The following is an 18,533-nucleotide window of genomic DNA, read 5'->3' as shown; positions in this document are numbered from 1 at the left end:
AAGCAGTGAACACACACATGCGAGCAATGAGCACACACATATACCCAGAGCAGTGGGCAGCCATGCTACAGCACCCAGGGAGCAGTTGGGGGTTAAGTGCCTCACTCAAGGGCACCTCAGCCTAAGGCTGCCCCCATGTTAACCAAACCGCATGTCTTTGAACTGTGAGGGAAACCAGAGCACCCAGAGGAAACCCATGCAGGCATGGGGAGAACATGCAAACTCCACACAAAAAGGCTCCCATCAGTTACTGGGCTCAAACCCAGAACCTTCTTGCTATGAGGCGACAGTGCTAACCACTACACCACTGTGCCACCCTAGCTAGCTGGATATTGAAACCTCCTTTTCAGAGACCCATTGAGGGATCTGCTAGTTTTTAAGAAATTCTAAATGATTAGATTGAGCTGTGACAATCCTGTTACACTTAACACAATTAAGGCATGGCGGTTAATGTGTAGACTTGAGGGAAGGTCGAAACTGACATCTGTTTTCACTCCTATTCTGAACAATTTTGATTTCCAGCCAGGACTACTTGATACTGGTTTTAGACATTGAGCTAATAATTGCATTAATACATTGAAAGGCTTGCTTGCTGATAACACTACTATCATTTGAACAAATGTTTGAGAAATATGGTATCCCCAAACAGGATTTCTTCAGCTATTTACAGATACGGCATTATATACTGCACAGCACAACCTGAATGGATCATTCTGAAATATCTCCTCTTGAGAAGTTGCTGTTTCAAACAGCTGGGAGGATGTCTATTAGTCTATTCTATGGGGCTATGTGTGCAGTGCCACCTGTAGCTTTATAAGGGCTTAGAGATAAATGGGAAAGGGATCTTTCTGTCACATTCAATGACATTGAGTGGGAAGATATATGGATATACAGTGGTGCTTGAAAGTTTATGAACCTTTTAGAATTTTCTATATTTCTGCATAAATATGACCTAAAACAACATCAGATTTTCACACAAGTCCTAAAAGTAGATAAAGAGAACCCAGTTAAACAAATGAGACAAAAATATTATACTTGGTCATTTATTTATTGAGGAAAATGATCCAATATTGCATATCTGTGAGTAGCAAAAGTATGTGAACCTCTAGGATTAGCAGTTAATTTGAAGGTGAAGTTAGAGTCAGGGCGGCACGGTGGTGTAGTGGTTAGCACTGTCGCCTCACAGCAAGAAGGTCCTGGGTTCGAGCCCCGGGGGCGGCGAGGGCCTTTCTGTGTGGAGTTTGCATGTTCTCCCCGTGTCCGCGTGGGTTTCCTCCGGGTGCTCCGGTTTCCCCCACAGTCCAAAGACATGCAGGTTAGGTTAACCGGTGACTCTAAATTGACCGTAGGTGTGAATGTGAGTGTGAATGGTTGTCTGTGTCTATGTGTCAGCCCTGTGATGACCTGGCGACTTGTCCAGGGTGTACCCCGCCTTTCGCCCATAGTCAGCTGGGATAGGCTCCAGCTTGCCTGCGACCCTGTAGAAGGATAAAGCGGCTAGAGATAATGAGATGAGTTAGAGTCAGGTGTTTTCAATCAATGGGATGATAATCAGGTGTGAGTGGGCACCCTGTTTTGTTTAAAGAACAGGGATCTATTAAAGTCTGATCTTTACGACACATGTTTGTGGAAGTGTATCATGGCACGAACAAAGGAGATTTCTGAGAACCTCAGAAAAAGCGTTGCTGATGCTCATCAGGCTGGAAAAGGTTACAAAACCATCTCTAAAGAGTTTGGACTCCACCAATCCACAGTCAGACAGATGGTATACAAATGGAGGAAATTCAAGACCATTGTTACCCTCCCCAGGAGTGGTCCACCAACAAAGATCACTCCAAGAGCAAGGCGTGTAATAGTCAGTGAGGTCACAAAGGACCCCAGGGTAACTTCTAAGCAACTGAAGGCCTCTCTCACATTGGCTAATGTTAATGTTCATGAGTCCACCATCAGGAGAACACTGAACAACAATAGTGTGCATGGCAGGGTTGCAAGGAGAAAGCCGCTGCTCTCCAAAAAGAACATTGCTGCTTGTCTGCAGTTTGCTAAAGATCACATGGACAAGCCAGAAGGCTATTGGAAAAATGTTTTGTAGACGGGTGAGACCAAAATAGAACTTTTTGGTTTAAATGAGAAGCGTTATGTTTGGAGAAAGGAAAACTCTGCATTCCAGCATAAGAATCTTATCCCGTCTGTGAAACATGGTGGTGGTAGGATCATGGTTTGGGCCTGTTTTGCTGCATCTGGGCCAAGATGGCTTGCCATCGTTGATGGAACAATGAATTCTGAATAATTCATTGGGTCATTGTCTTGCTGCATGACCCACCTTCTCTTGAGATTCAGTTCATGGACAGATGTCCTGATGTCCTTTAGAATTCGCTGGTATAATTATTATGCCAGCGAATTCTAAAGGAAAATGTCAGGACATCTGTCCATGAACTGAATCTCAAGAGAAGGTGGGTCATGCAGCAAGACAACGACCCTAAGCACACAAATCATTCTGCCAAAGAATGGTTCAAGAAGAATAAAGTTAATGTTTTGGAATGGCCAAGTCAAAATCCTGACCTTAATCCAATCGAAATGTTGTGTAAGGACCTGAAGCAAGCAGTTCATGTGAGGAAACCCACCAACATCCCAGAGTTGAAGCTGTTCTGTACGGAGGAACGGGCTAAAATTCCTCCAAGTCAGTATGCAGGACTGATCAACAGTTACCGGAAACATTTAGCTGCAGTTATTGCTGCACAAGGGGGTCACACCAGATACTGAAAGCAAAGGTTCACATACTTTAGCCACTCACAGATATGTAATATTGGATCATTTTCCTCAATAAATAAATGACCAAGTATAATATTTTGTCTCATTTGTTTAACTGGGTTCCTTTTATCTACTTTTAGGACTTTGTGAAAATCTGATGATGTTTTAGGTCATATTTATGCAGAAATATAGAAAATTCTAAAGGGTTCACAAACTTTCAAGCACCACTGTATGCTAAATCAATTTCAGTTTGTAATCGTGCTAAGGCAATACAATTTAAGATTATACACAGAATGCATATATCCAGGGCTGGATTAACCAATGGGTTTTATGGGCGTGTGCCCAGGGTCCCACCCAGCCATGGGGTCCGTAAAAAAAAAAATTAATCCATTGCCGTTAGTGTAAGAGATCCATAGACGTCCCTGATGTAACCTCGTTTCTAAGTAGTAGGCTACCCGCCCAGTTTTCTACTCTTCTGCCAAGCCCCTGTCCCCTTTTGTTTAGGCTAAATCAGAGCGGTAGCTCTGGGCTAAATAAAATGATATAATTGGTGCAAAATAGTAACATGCCCACCCCCTTTTCTCTACCACGCTGCTAACTTCAACGTCAAAACAAAACAACAAAAGCCTGCAGACATGAGTGAAAAAAGTGGATGGAGCAAACTGGACTCTTTGCGATCATGGGTTATGTCACTTCGCGACCAATTTGACCTCTTTGAGAACTCTGCAAAGACCATTCCCGATGTGTGCCAGTCATATAGAGATGAACTGCAGTGTAGCAAAAAGCGTAAAGTTTTTTCTGATGAAAGCACACGACACAAAATAACACTGACAGGCCAGGAGCAATACCAGGTAGCAACATTCAGTGTCATAATTGACAAACTAGTCAGCTGCCTGAGTCACAGAATGGACACATATCGGAATATTTTTGACAAATTTAAGGTGCTCTACATGGAAACTGACGATTTGACCAGTATCCATGAACAGGCAAAAGTGCTCTGCATGTCATACCCATCTGATTTAGATGACGACTTGGCCAATGAAATAGTCCAGTTCAGAAGCTTTATACAAAATGAACAGGATAAGTCTCCTCAAAAGCTTCTTAAAGTGATCTTGAAACATGGGCTGCAATCAACTTTCCCTAGTGTTTTTGTAGCTCTCCCTATTTTTTTGACACTGCCTGTGACAAATTGTGAAGGGGAACGATCATTTTCATGTCTGGCCAGAATTTAAAATGAGCTTAGAATGACAGACGCAACAGCGCCTCAGCACGCTGTCACTCATGGCCATCGAGACAGAGCTACTCAGGAGTTTGGAATTCAATGAAGTTATAACTGACTTTGCTAATAGGAGAGCCCGTAAGAAGTCTTTCTAACAGGTGCGTCAGGGAGTACAGTCATAAACATAAATTCTGACTGTTTGCTTTATTTCTCATTTAATGTTACAGATTTTTATTGAAGATATAGGCCTACTTCTATTTACTTTTACGTGTAATGTATTGCAATTCATTGCATAGACATACCCTGGAGAGACAAGGAGAGGAGAGCTAGCCTTAAGGATCAAGTGGAAAGAGAGGACAGAAGTGAGGAGATCAGACAACCAGACAGACACAATGATAGGCCTCGGAGACCTGATTGGAGAAAGGAGAGCAAGGGAGGATGCCAGTCAGAAACAGAGAAAGCTGTCAGACACTAAAACATTTTAAAAGTCCTCCAATTTCTCGAAGTTCATATCTTATTTTCATTCAGCAATTCATGGGCTACTGTATAAATGTTCATAAACACTAAAATAGGCCTACTTAAAGTATTTCATTTTAAGAGCTTTGATGGTTTTAGCATATAATGCTTAATTTGTTTTATTTTTCATATGCCTGCCTGAGGTTTTCAGGAGTTTAACTTCAATGGTTCTTAATGGTTTTCCAGTAGTGGGCAGTGCTTCCAGTTGAAATCAGAATGTGTTCTGTCTAGTGCACTGACATAACAGTTCAGTTTTGTTGATATGCAATTGGAACTATTCTGTCCGGTAGCATTCTGTTGTGACATATTAGGCTGCAATAAAAAACACCCACCTGCCACACCATGTTTTTTTTTGTGTTTTTTTTTTTTTTTTGGGGGGGGGTGTCCATCCAACATTTCTGCCCAGGGGCCTGTGACCGCATAATCCGGCCCTGCATATATCCCCTAACCGCAGATATAATTTCAACCCCACGCTTTCATCCATGTGCCTTAAATGTAAGACAGAAATTGGTTGGTACTCTAACTCATAGTCTTTGGTCATGCCGTAAGCTGCAAAGGTACTGGTCAAATGTATTATCAGAAATGGAAAAGATACAAGGTTTGAAACTGGAGATGTTTCTCATTCTAGGCCTCCCTGCCGGATAGGTAATACTAAAAAACAGAAGATTGTACTGTATTCTTACTTAAACTGCAGTGAAGAACATCTTACTGTAATGGACTAGTGAAAAAGAACCAACTGTTCAAGGCTGGCATAGAGTACTGTTTGATTTCATGCCATTAGAGTACCTTACATGTGTATTACATTCAAAGTCAGACCAGTTTTATAAAGTTTGGGAACCCTATTTGAATTACTTGGCGCCTGATGTCGCTGCCATTTTACTGCAGGGATTTTCTGAAAGGTCCTGATAAGGGAGGGAAGACTGCCCATTATTATTGTAACTTTTGGTGTGGTATGTATGAAATAATAATAGCAACAACAACCCTCCTCTGCAGGATCGCGGGCAAGCTAGAGCCTGTCCCAGCTGACTATGGGCAAGAGGCAGGGTACACCCTGGACAAGTCACCAGGTCATCATAGGGCTGATATATAGAGACAAACAACCATTCATACCTACAGTCAATTTAGAGCCACCAATTAGCCTAACCTGCACGTCTTTGGACTGTGGGGGAAACCAGAGCACCCAGAGAAAACCCAAACAGACATGGGAAGAATATGCAAGTTCCACACAGAAAGGCCCCCATTGGCCATGAACCCAGAACCTTCTTACTATGAGGCGACAGCACTAACCACTATAACAATGTGTTTTTTGCTTTTAGTTTGTTTGTTTGTTTAGTGTTTGTATGTTTATCTGTTATTTTTTCTGTGGATTTCAGAATGGAGCCATCTTTTACTGTACTTGTAAAAGTGAAAACCAATAAATATTTTCTAAAAAAAAATGACAAAAAGATCATTAATGACACTGACACACCAAAATCACAAGGCTTTGGAGTAACTTTATTAATCTGTTTTATCTTTTGCTGTTGTTTCATTTACTCACAGATTAGGAAACATTTTGAATGCAAGACTGGGGAGAAAGTATACTTATCACCGCTGATGAATAACTTTCATTAAAAACATTACAAAGAAGAATGTATTCCCTCAATGTTGCAATTTTATTTGCTCAGTGTAAGACTTTGAGCGGGTGGGTGGAGCACAGAAGTACGGCAGGCCAGAACTGAGTTGTCAAAACTCTTTATAGTGTTACTTTTCAGTCTAACACACACACACACACACACACACACACACACACACACACACACACTCCCAGTCACCGAGAGACACACACACACATTAGTCGTCTGATTCTGGAGAGAGCTCCCTTCCTCCTCTCTCTCCCTCCTTATATAGGGCACGGTCACTGGGGAAGACACACAAACGCAGGTTAATTGACCTCAGGTGTAGTGATTCTGCCACTTACCTTCCCTGACTCCGCCCTCCGGTCACAGACCGACGCTTGACCACGCCCCCGCTGCCACATACCCCCACCGCACCGTCCGGCCTGCAGCCGACTACCCCCTCCCCCCCATTTGACGGGAGAGGAAGTCCGCCACAACCACCTGCGCCCCCGGCCTGTGGATCACCTTGAAGTTAAAGGGCTGGAGTGCCAGATACCAGCAGGTGATCCGCGCATTGGCATCCTTCATGTGGTGGAGCCACTGGAGGGGCGCATGGTTTAAACAGAGGGTGAAAGGGCGTCCCAGCAGGTAGTAGCGGAGGGTGAGGACCGCCCACTTGATGGCGAGGCACTCCTTCTCTATTGTGCTGTAGCGCCCCTCACGCACTGACAGCTTCCTGCTGATGTACAGCACGGGGCGATCCTCCCCCTCCACCTCCTGGGACAAAACAGCCCCCGGCCCTCTGTCCGACGCATCCGTCTGCAACATAAAGGGGAGAGAAAAGTCAGGGGAGTTTAACAGTGGCCCCCCACACAGTGCAGCCTTCACCACAGACAAAGCCCGCTGGTATTGCTCCGTCCACTGGACCAGGTCTGGTGCCCCCTATTTAGTGAGATCAGTCAGCGGGCTGGTGACGTCCGAATAATTCGGTCTGCAACTGGGCAACCTCCGTGAGTTGGGTCGGGGAGAGGTGATCTCCACAGGGGACCGGAGAGGTACGTGATGTGAATGTTCCCTTTTGAACTTCCGGCCCCAGCTCCGCCTTCTCCGGAACCAACGACACCAACGCCACGGGGACCTCCTCGTTCCAGAGTTTGAGTAGATTGAGGTGGTAAATATGTAGCGCCCCACCCCTGTCCGTTCGCCTCACCTCATAGTCAACGCCCCCGACTCGCCGTGTGACCTCAAAGGGTCCTTGCCACTTGGCGATCAATTTGGAACTCGACGTGGGCAACAGTACAAGTACTCTATCTCCCGGTGCAAACTCCCTAAGGCGCGTACCCCTGTCGTACAGGCGGATTTGCCATTCTTGGGCCTGCCGCAAATTCTCCTGGGTTAGGTGTGCGAGTGTGTGGAGTTTTGCGCGCAGGTCAATAACGTATTGGATTTCATTTTTGCTCGGTGAAGGTCCCTCCTCCCAATTTTCCCGCAGTACATCTAGGATGCCGCGCGGCTTACGCCCATATAATAATTCGAATGGGGTGAACCCCATGGATGCTTGAGGGACCTCTCGCACTGTGAATAACAGGGGTTCGAGCCATTTATCTCAATTGCGTGCATCCTCGCTTATGAAATTTTTTATTATATTCTTGAGCGTGCGGTTGAACCTTTCGACTAAACCGTCCGTTTGTGGGTGATAAACGTTGATGTGGCTCGGCATAATTCCCAATAACCCATACAGTTCGCTCAGTGTGCGTGACATAAACGAAGTGCCTTGATCAGTCAGAATCTCTTTGGGGATTCCGACTCGGGAGATGACGTGGAAGAGTGCTTCCGCAATACTGCGTGCTGAGATATTACGAAGAGGCACTGCTTCCGGGTATCGCGTTGCATAGTCCACCAGGACTAAAATAAAGCGATACCCTTGTGTTGACCGATCTAATGGCCCGACGAGATCCATCCCAATTCTTTCGAACGGGGTCTCGATTAATGGTAGGGGGCGCAAAGGCGCTTTTGGAATGGCCGCTGGATTTACTAACTGGCATTCGCGGCATGCCATACACCACCTACGGACATCACCGTGAATCCCTAGCCAATAGAACCGGGCCATTATTCGGGCTAGTGTCTTATCCTGCCCCAAGTGTCCAGCCATGGGATTAAAGTGAGCCGCCTGAGATACCAATTCCCGGCGGCTCTTTGGGATCAAAAGTTGCGTGATCTGCTCTTTAGTCTGAGTGTCCTGCGTCACTCGGTATAATCTATCTTTCATAATAGAGAAATAGGGGAAGGACGGTGTGGCATTTGGCTGGAGCGTTTGACCATCGATTACTCTCACTTGGTCAAATGCATGCTGCAGAGTCTCATCTCGCGACTGTTCTAACGGGAAATCCGCAAGGGATTCCCCAAGAGAGGGAGGAGGAGCCTGCTGCTCCTCACTCTGACGCGGAGATGACGTAGACGGCTCTGTGACAGCTGCTCCCGCCAATGCCACACCAGGACCTCCCCCTGCTGAACTATGGCAGGACCCACTCTTCACGAAATGAGTCATTAACGCCCCAAATCCCGGCCAATCAGTCCCCAAAATTATCGAGTGGGTAAGGCAAGGATTAACCGCTGCCTTTACACTAAATTTCTCCCCTCGAAATAGAATGTGGACCGACACTAAAGGGTAGTTGTGAACATCCCAGTGCACACACAACACCTTCACCAATTGTGCTCTCCCCAATGCCTCGTCTTGCACCAGGCTTTGGGGGATTGAGGTCTGATTACAGCCAGAGTCCACCAAAGCCTGATACGTATCCCCTTGGACACTCACCGGTATGCGATACGCTCCGGCCCGATTGAGGGCAGTTCCTGGCGCATCGGGGATCCGGACCACCGCGCCCACCTCCTTTGCTGAGCACTGATGCCAGAGGTGCCCCGGCTCCCCACAGCGCCAGCAAACCGGCCCGGGCTCTCTCTCTGCACCAGCGCTCTGGGGCTCACTCACCTGAGGGGGGAGAGAGACAGACACGGAAGCGGTAAACAGGAGGGCACCGTGGGTGCGGCGGGCCGGCTGTGAGGGAGCCGGCCCCCACCTCTGCGGTGGGGGAACAGGGCGAGGACGAGACACAGATGGGGGGGAAAGAGAGAGAGAGAGGAGAGAAGCGAAGAGGGGATCTGTTATCCTGCCGTGGGAACAGCCGCCAAATGATCCTCCACCAACTCGATGGCCTGATCCTGCGACGCCGGGCAATGGCACTGGACCCACTCCGCGGGCCCTTTGGGAAGTTGTGCGATGAACTGCTCCAGTACCACCAGATCGACGACTCCCTCGGCGTCACGGTTGTCAGCCCTCAGCCACCGCTGGCAGGTGTCCCAGAGTTGCTGGCCAAACGTGAATGGGCGGCCGACCTCCTCTACGCGCAGAGCACAGAAGCGCTGTCGATGTTGTTCAGGGGTGCGCCTCACACGCTGGAGGACGGCCTGGCGCAGGTCCGTGTAGACCAGCCGGCTGTTGGCGGGGAGCTGTAGCGCGGCCAGCTGCGCCTCGCCCGTTAGCAGGGGGAGGAGGTGCGCCGTGCACTGTTCCACTGGCCAGCCTGAGGCCTCTGCTGCTTGTTCGAATAGCGCGAGGAAGGTCTCGGGGTCCGTCGTGCGGGCCCATCTTCGTTAGGGTGAGGTGGGGAGGGCCCGCGGTGGTGGAGGTGGTGGACCCCGCCGACGCAAGGATGTGCCGGAACGCCTGACGATCTTCCTGTTGCACCAGCACCGGGGCCTCAAACCTTTGCTCTAGCTCCTTTCGAAGGGCGACCAACGCCTGGTGCTGGCTCTGTTGGGCCGTGGCGAGGGCGTGGACCAGGTCTGCGAAGGGGGAGGACTCCATGGGGCTGTTCTCCTCTGAGCTCCGTCCCGGGTTTCAGCACCACTGTAGGACTTTGAGCGAATGAGTGGAGCACAGAAGTATGGCAGGCCAGAACTGAGTTGTCAAAACTCTTTATTGTGTTACTTTTCAGTCTAACACACACACACACACACACACACACACACACACACACACACACACACACACACACACTCCCAGTCACCCAGAGACACACACACACACATTAGTCATCTAGTTCAGGAGAGAGCTCCCTTCCTCCTCTCTCTCCCTCCTTATATAGGGTGCGGTCACTGGGGAAGACACACAAGCACAGGTTAATTGACCTCAGGTGTAATGATTCTGCCACTTACCTTCCCTGACTCCACCCTCCGGTCACAGACCGACGCTTGACCACGCCCCCACTGCCACACTCAGGTATTCGGATACACTTTGTGTTACATTCACTTTTTTTGTGGGGAAGTCATCCAGTGTCACTACTCCAACAGTTGCTGTGCCAATGACACCCAACTTGACCTGTACCAAACCCTGAAGAATACCTTAGTCTCTTCAAATATTTTAGATAGCCTCACATAAAAGCAAAGATATAGAAAATGCCCCCTCAAATTGAAATTCATACTTGGAGTAGTTTTCTCTCTCATCCAAACTTTGACTGGAACTGTGTATCACTGATCATAGTTAGATGGCGAGCTTGCTGCATGTTGCGTTTTAAGGTTCACATGAATAACTCGTGATCTCTATATCTATACACTGAGTTTTTCTTTGTTTCCTTCTTGTGCTGCTCAGTAGCAATAAGAGAGAATAGAATGTTTTGGTTTATCTGTTTTTACATCCATCCATTATCCGTAAGCACTTATCCTGTGTAGGGTTGCAGGCAAGCTGGAGCCTATCCCAGCTGACTGTGGGCAAGAGGTGGGGTACACCCTGGACAAGTCACCAGATCATCGCAGGGCTGACACATAGAAACAAACAACCATTCACACCTACGGTCAATTTAGAGCCATCAATTAGCCTAACCTGCATGTCTTTGGACTGTGGAGGAAACCGGAGCACCCGGAGGAAACCCATGTAGACATGGGGAGAACATGCAAACTCCACACAGAAAGGCCCTCGTTGGCCACTGGGCCAGAACCCAGAACCTTCTTGCTGTGAGGTGACAGTGCTAACCACTACACCACCATGCCACCCCTGTTTTTACATATGTTCCAAATTACTTCTTTCTTTTCTCCCTTCGTGTTTTTGTTCTTAGTGTGATAATCTTTGTGTAAATATTGTTCAATGGTTATTAAACTTTGGACTGAGTAAAGCCTGACAACTGTTGTGTGTCTCATTTTCTCATTCTCCAAGTGCTTGACACTCTGGACAAAGGAGGACCGAGTTCTGATTTTGGGCTTAAGAGATCTAAACCTAAGATGTAGTAATCCATATTAAGTCAAGAACCACTTAATCAAGTAAAGAGAACTGACAATCAATCAGTACTTTGACATGAAGTGTCTTTTAATTGAAAATAATAAAGATAAACCATTGAATTCAAAGGTGTGTCTAAACTTTTAACTGGTACTGTATATTGAAAGCACCAAGATTGAAAATGGTGTCATTCTGACCTGCACAGTACCATAAGTTGTTTGCAGTATAAGTAATGGTATCCCAAAGTCACCAATCTAAGACATATGTTCTTGTCATCCCAGCAAGTCCATTGATTCAATCCAATGGCTTGGGGTCCTGACAACAAGGTGCACCAGGAACACTGGGGTAACTATTGATGCCATTTACAGACCACACAACAATAATCTTCTAATGCTCCTCCTGACCTTACACGATATAACAAGAAAAATGACAAGAATGACAAGTATAACAAGAACAACTCCTTATCCAAGCACATGAAATGTGACTCTTGAATCTTGAATAAAATCAGTTCGTACCTGTCAGAATATGCAATACAACTCCTCATCCAAGCACATTTCATCTCATGACTTACCACTGCAACTTTCTGATGGTCAGTTGACCAGCTTATACCATTAAACCCCTGCAGATGATCCAAAGTGTTTTGGAATTGTTGATCAGCCAAAGTTTACATGTATTCCTACAGCAGTTCACATCAGGTTTAAGTGCAGTATGTACTTTATCTTGGTCAGGGTCACAATGGATCTGGAGCCTATCCCAGGAACACCCTGCATGAGGCAAACTGTATGTGCTAAAGGCCCGGTCACACAGCGCTTTACGGCTTTATCACGGCCAAAACCCGTCAAAAAGTGCTCTCCCGTGAAGCAGACGATGTTGTTCGTGTTGATGTCGAAGTTAAGATGTGTTACAGTCGATATACAGACGTGACAGGACGCAGGGGAAAATCGGAACGGCGTCGGACGCGGCAAAAAGTTTTGGACTGCTCAAAACTTTAGACCGCGGACAACCACGGCCGGCACACGTGGTAAAGACGTGCAACACACGTGAAAAACACATGATAATCAGTGTCCCGGCCGTTATTAAAACTTGGGGAGACGTGGTAAGACGCAAAAGTTTGGCGGTCTATCACGGGCAGAGCACGGTCATCGGACGGGTGTTACGCGTTGGTATCACGGGATATAGCGTGTGTTTAGCGGCTTATCACTGAGAAATGGATTTTTCTGCGTACATAGCACTGTCTAAGCCCGTTAAACGACGTCTCAAACAAGTTCTAAATTCGATTGATCACTGTCTAATCACTTCTGCATCACTTCTGATTTGCGGCATGTATAAATACCGTAATTTTCTGAGACCTCGGCACTTGCAGTCTAGATGTCAAGGGGTGAACATGAACCCTCAACGCTGTGATGTCCTCATCTTAATGCTCCAGCACCAACAGAACCAACTGATACAGGCTCAACATATCCTTGCTGAGAGAAGAAGAAGAAGGAGGAGGAGGAGGAGGAGGGTGGTACGGAACATCTGGGTGCGTGACTGGATTGCGAGGAGACCTCAGCTTGGGCTTTACGACCGTCTCATGGTCGAGCTGCGTAACGAAGATCCAAGAGCCTTTCAGAACTTTATGAGGATGCCTCCTGCGATGTACGATGAAATTGTGCAGAGACTGAAACCAGCCCTGCACACAGCCGTGCGCGACCGCTTTTATATGCGCAGCAAGCCGCTCTTCCAATGACGCTGAGCCGCGGTTACCCGTGATTTGGCAGTGCTATGGCAGTGGAGTGCCCGTTTTACGTCCGCGCTCAACACGTGATCGGCAGTGCTACAGACGCGATGAGGCCGCGGTTATCCGTGGTAACTTGTCGCTTTTTTCCCTGCGTTCGAACACGTGCGAACCTATTTTTAGCCTTACACGTGGCTGGACTTGGTTAGCTGTGCTTAGGCAGTGCTGCAGCAGCGAAACAGCCACCGACGGCCATACCCCGTACAAAGCACGGCAAAGCCAAAATTGACCAAAAATTACCACTTACGACCACGTCCACCAGATTTTTGTATCTTTTTGTACGTGATATAGACGCGGAGTGCTGTGTGACCGGGCGTTAAAGAAGGCAACTGGACTTGCTTGAAATCCTTGAAGACGTTTCACCTCTCATCCGAAAGGCTTCTTCAGTTCTGTCTGACTGGTGGGAAGTTCCAGGTATTTATCCTCTTGTGGACCAAAAGCAAACCTAAGGAGAGTCGTTGAGGTCACATGGGTCATTGACCCTCTCAGTCATCCTGTAGGTTGTTAGGATCACTGGAAGTCAGATGTGAATGGTGTTAGCAACCTAGACCTCAACGACTATCCTTAGGTTGCTTTTGGTCTACTAGAGGATAAATACCTGGAACTCCCCACTAATCAAACAGAACTGAAGAAGCCTTTCGGATGAAAGGTGAAATGTCTTCAAGGATTTCAAACAAGTCCAGTTGCCTTCTTTAGCACCTAGGGTTACGATGACCTGGATGACTGAGAAACTTCACAGACATATTGGCATGAGGCAGGAATACACCCTGGAATTGGAACACCAGTCCATCACAGTGCACTATTCACACACAAGTTCATGGTTGTTCAAAGGTCGAGACAGTTTACCAAAATATGGTGTTTTGCAGGTGCTATTTAATAATGGTGCTAGCTGAGAACCTATGAGGTGTCTATTTCTCAAACTAGAGGCTCTGATGTATTTACCCTCCTGCACAGTTGGATCACTGGCTCATAGATTCCAACACTGGAAGAAATCTACAGGACCCACTGCAGCCGCAAAGCCATGAACATGTGTAGAGATCTGACCCACCCCATCCCCAGCATCTTTACCCCTTTGCTTTCTGGCAAGTGCTACAGATCCCTGTATGCCCGGACAACGAGGCGACAGAACAGCTTTTACCCCAGAGCTGTCATGCTGCCGAACACACATCACTCACTCCCCACCTTATAACAGCAGCATCACCAATGGAACTAGAACTGGAATTGTACTGGACCTCAGTGACGCTACACACATTACATACTGTTGTAGGTGCAATTTGTAATTAAGTGATCCATCTCATTAAATCAGTCTCATTAAATATTAAATCAGTCTCATTAAATACCATTAATTTTGGTGCTTAATAATAAATTACCAAACGGCTAAATTATGGTATATTCCAAATTATTATGATCACTTACCGTATTACACAACTCATATGCACCTTGGAATTCTTTGAGATTGGGTACTAAAGAATATCGGTACAACAACAGACACAGTTTAACAGAATAATTGAATTTATTATAACAATGATGTACATTCAATAAAGTCAGCAGATATATACATATAAGCAAGCATAAACGGTGTGTTATGTGTGTGTGTATGTGTGTGAGAGTGATGTGTGAGAGTGATTGGAATCTTATCTGAGGTGTGTGTGTGTGTGTGTGTGTGTGTGTGTGTGTGTGTGTGTGTGTGTGTGTGTGTGTGTGCGTGTGTGTGTGTGTGTGTTATCTGAGGTGTGGGGGTCACCACGTGGGATTTGAGGAGAACAAAGGATTAGCCGGTAGCTAACCCACGTGGTGGAGACAAAGGAATTAGCTCTGTGTTGCTAGCTAAGGTGTGTTGTGAGGCCTGTGGCCTAAACAAAAGAATTAACTCTGGGTGAGCGTGACCACGTGGTGGGAACAAAAGAATTAGCTCTAGGTTGCTAATTCACTAGCTTATAACATTCCTAAATCCACTGAAACCTTGATGAGGTCAAAATATGTGTAATAAGGACATCAAGGATGTTATTAAGGTAAAGAGAGAATGCAAAACCTATCTATTAAACAAAACAACTGAAAGAACATAGAACAATGATGGAACACAAAATCAGTGTGCACACTTAAACAGTTCCTGAGTTTAAATTCACACTATTTCATAAAACTAATTCCTAAGACTAGTTTGCCCAAAAATGCCAATCTTACTTCAGTACCTCGCCTCTATGCAAGATTATGAGAAGATGTTCCGAGACTTTTGGAGTCCACAGGAGCACGTGAGTTGATTCCGCGGAAGGCAGAGGATTTCTTGGTCCGAACGCTTCGTAGTTTGTGGAGGAGAAGTCTCTGATCAAACAATGTGCACAGCGCTTTAGTTAGAAGGAATCCGGTCGCTTCTAACTTTAAATTAACTGCTTTGGGCGGCAGTTCGTAACGTTACTATAATAGACAAACAAACTGGCTGTAGCTCAACCGGAGAGAGAGATAGCACGATTTGAGTAGTTCTACCGTGGCCAAGGGTAAACAAAAACCGTGCTGAATCGTTTTTCTCGGGAGAAAAGACGTCTTTATCTTGGGTGCTAGGGGCGAGTGGTCCTCCTTGTGTCCGTGTGCTGAGTTCACGCGGAGCCAAAAGGGGGAGTATGGCGGATTTCCAGGTCACTTATAGGCTCATGGAGGAAGTGACGTAGGTGATCCCGCCCAGCCATGACGTAGGTCACCGCGGGAGTTAGTTGATGGGAGTTGTAGTCCTTAGACGGACTGTTATAGTTCTTAGACAGTAGGTGGCGACTGTACCTACACTGTACATGCTGATCAATGTGCAATCCATTTCTAATGACATTGACTGTATTAAACCTGAACTACTGTGACTGCTGCTATTATTATTTATTCTCCCTGACTTGAAGTGCAATAATTATATCTCAACCACTGTGATGCCCTTTATTAATCCCCCGGCCACACTTTAACAGCATTAAAGGAATAGAAAATGTAAAGTAAATACATGCATGGGTTGGTAGCTTGTAATATTGGGAGCCTGTAAGAAAAGTTTCAGGCATGTTTGACCATTTATAAGAAAGTTGTGAGCGTTTTTGTATCGCTACTCTAATGCCACCAGTAGGCTGCCATGTTGCCGGTTGGAAGGGCGATGCGTGATATCATTTGGGTACAAGGCTGAGTGTATACTTTAGTACTGAAGGGGCAAAGCAAAAGGTCTACGAAGGTGACAATGTCGATTTTTTCACTATACATCTGAAATAGTGGGACGGCACGGTGGTGTAGTGGTTAGCGCTGTCGCCTCACAGCAAGAAGGTCCGGGTTCGAGCCCCGTGGCCAGCGAGGGCCTTTCTGTGTGGAGTTTGCATGTTCTCCCCGTGTCCGTGTGGGTTTCCTCCGGGTACTCCGGTTTCCCCCACAGTCCAAAGACATGCAGGTTAGGTTAACTGGTGACTCTAAATTGACTGTAGGTGTGAATGTGAGTGTGAATGGTTGTCTGTGTCTATGTGTCAGCCCTGTGATGACCTGGCGACTTGTCCAGGGTGTACCCCGCCTTTCGCCCGTAGTCAGCTGGGATAGGCTCCAGCTCGCCTGCGACCCTGTAGAACAGGATAAAGCGGCTAGAGATAATGAGATGAGATGAGATCTGAAATAGTGTATTAATGAGCTGCAACCCTGACTTATGGACAAAGCTGAATTCTTTACCTGTAAAACAAGGCTGAAACTATGTGTTATACTATTCATTAGCAGGCTTAGCATGCTCTCAAGTCATTCATGAAAAACTTCCTCATCAAGACGTCCCCAGGCTAGCCTACCGTAATTACCATAGGAGACAGTCCAACCCCCACAGCAATGCAGAAAGAGGGTAAACAAACACTGCTTTACTATAGACCCCTTCACAGTAAACGTCATTCATACTAAGAGGAAATTGCGCGCGCAGCCTGGACCCAAAAAAAGACTCAGCGACGGTAGAGACGAGAAGAAATATTTGGAAGAAATGCCTAGTTGTTGTGTTGTCGGGTGTCAGAATCGTAGCAGTGATGGGGTTAAAATGTACAGAATTCCAGCAGGATCTCACCCATTCCAAAAAAATCGCCAACGTCTATGGCTACAAGCCATCAAACGTGTAGACTGGGATGAAAGCACTATCAAAAATGCGCGGGTTTGCAGCACCCACTTCATCACAGGTAAGATCAGGCTATTTATTAAATCTTTCTTTTTTATTCTTTCTAGTCTTCGTTTATTGATGTAGCAAAATACTTTGGTAACGTTTGTCTGATTAGCTGGGTCATAGTTACACAATGTAATGAATATTGTTAGCATGTTAACTTAGCTTTGCATGCAATTTTGCTTGTAGGAGAGGTCTCACTTGACTCAAGCAGTCCAGATTTTCTCTCTCATCTCATCTTATTATCTCTAGCCGCTTTATCCTTCTACAGGGTCGCAGGCAAGCTGGAGCCTATCCCAGCTGACTACGGGCGAAAGGCGGGGTACACCCTGGACAAGTCGCCAGGTCATCACAGGGCTGACACATAGACACAGACAACCATTCACACTCACATTCACACCTACGGTCAATTTAGAGTCACCAGTTAACCTAACCTGCATGTCTTTGGACTGTGGGGGAAACCAGAGCACCCGGAGGAAACCCACGCGGACACGGGGAGAACATGCAAACTCCGCACAGAAAGGCCCTCGCCGGCCACGGGGCTCGAACCCGGACCTTCTTGCTGTGAGGCGACAGCGCTAACCACTACACCACCGTGCCGCCCCCAGTCCAGATTTTGTGCCATCATTATTTGTGTATGCCGAAAATCACAATTTTAAAGCAAGGATGGAAAGGTAAAATTGTGTGCCCTCACTCTAAATGCCAACTTACGTTGACTGCTCTAACCTAGCTCCCGCCCCATTCAGTTTCATTTCTGGTCTCTGCCTCTCGCTTTTTACACAGCTCTGATTTCTCTTAGCTGCACTCTTTACACTATCATTCCTTTCATGCCATTACCTCCTGCAAATTGCTGTTTAGTGTTGGTATTTGCTGTTGTAGCTAAAGCCACATTGCTATCACATCACTGGCATAATTTGATTAAAACAAAATGAATATGAATGTCCCATTGTTAATCAAGTTGTAGTCTCGCTGTAACCAGAATGTTGATGGCAGGCTACTTTTGTAAATAGGTTTTTTTTTTTTGAGTTTGACATTTTTTGTAAATAGTATGACTGCCTTCAGGTATCAGAGGAAAACTTACTAACATCATCCGTCCACTCTTTAATTAAATATGGATCCGGTAGGCGATGTCCACTTGTTAGAGTTAACTTATTTATGTAGCATTCTTGATCTTGTAACGACAATTGTTTTGCATAATCTGACAGCTCATAATGCCGGTCTATGGGCAGCGCCATTGTTTCTGAGTCCAGGCTGCGCGCGCATCCTGGCAA

This window comes from Neoarius graeffei, chromosome 12 (genome assembly GCF_027579695.1).
Source record: "Neoarius graeffei isolate fNeoGra1 chromosome 12, fNeoGra1.pri, whole genome shotgun sequence".
In the NCBI taxonomy this organism is placed as follows: Eukaryota; Metazoa; Chordata; class Actinopteri; order Siluriformes; family Ariidae; genus Neoarius; species Neoarius graeffei.
This window is presented reverse-complemented; position numbering follows the sequence as displayed.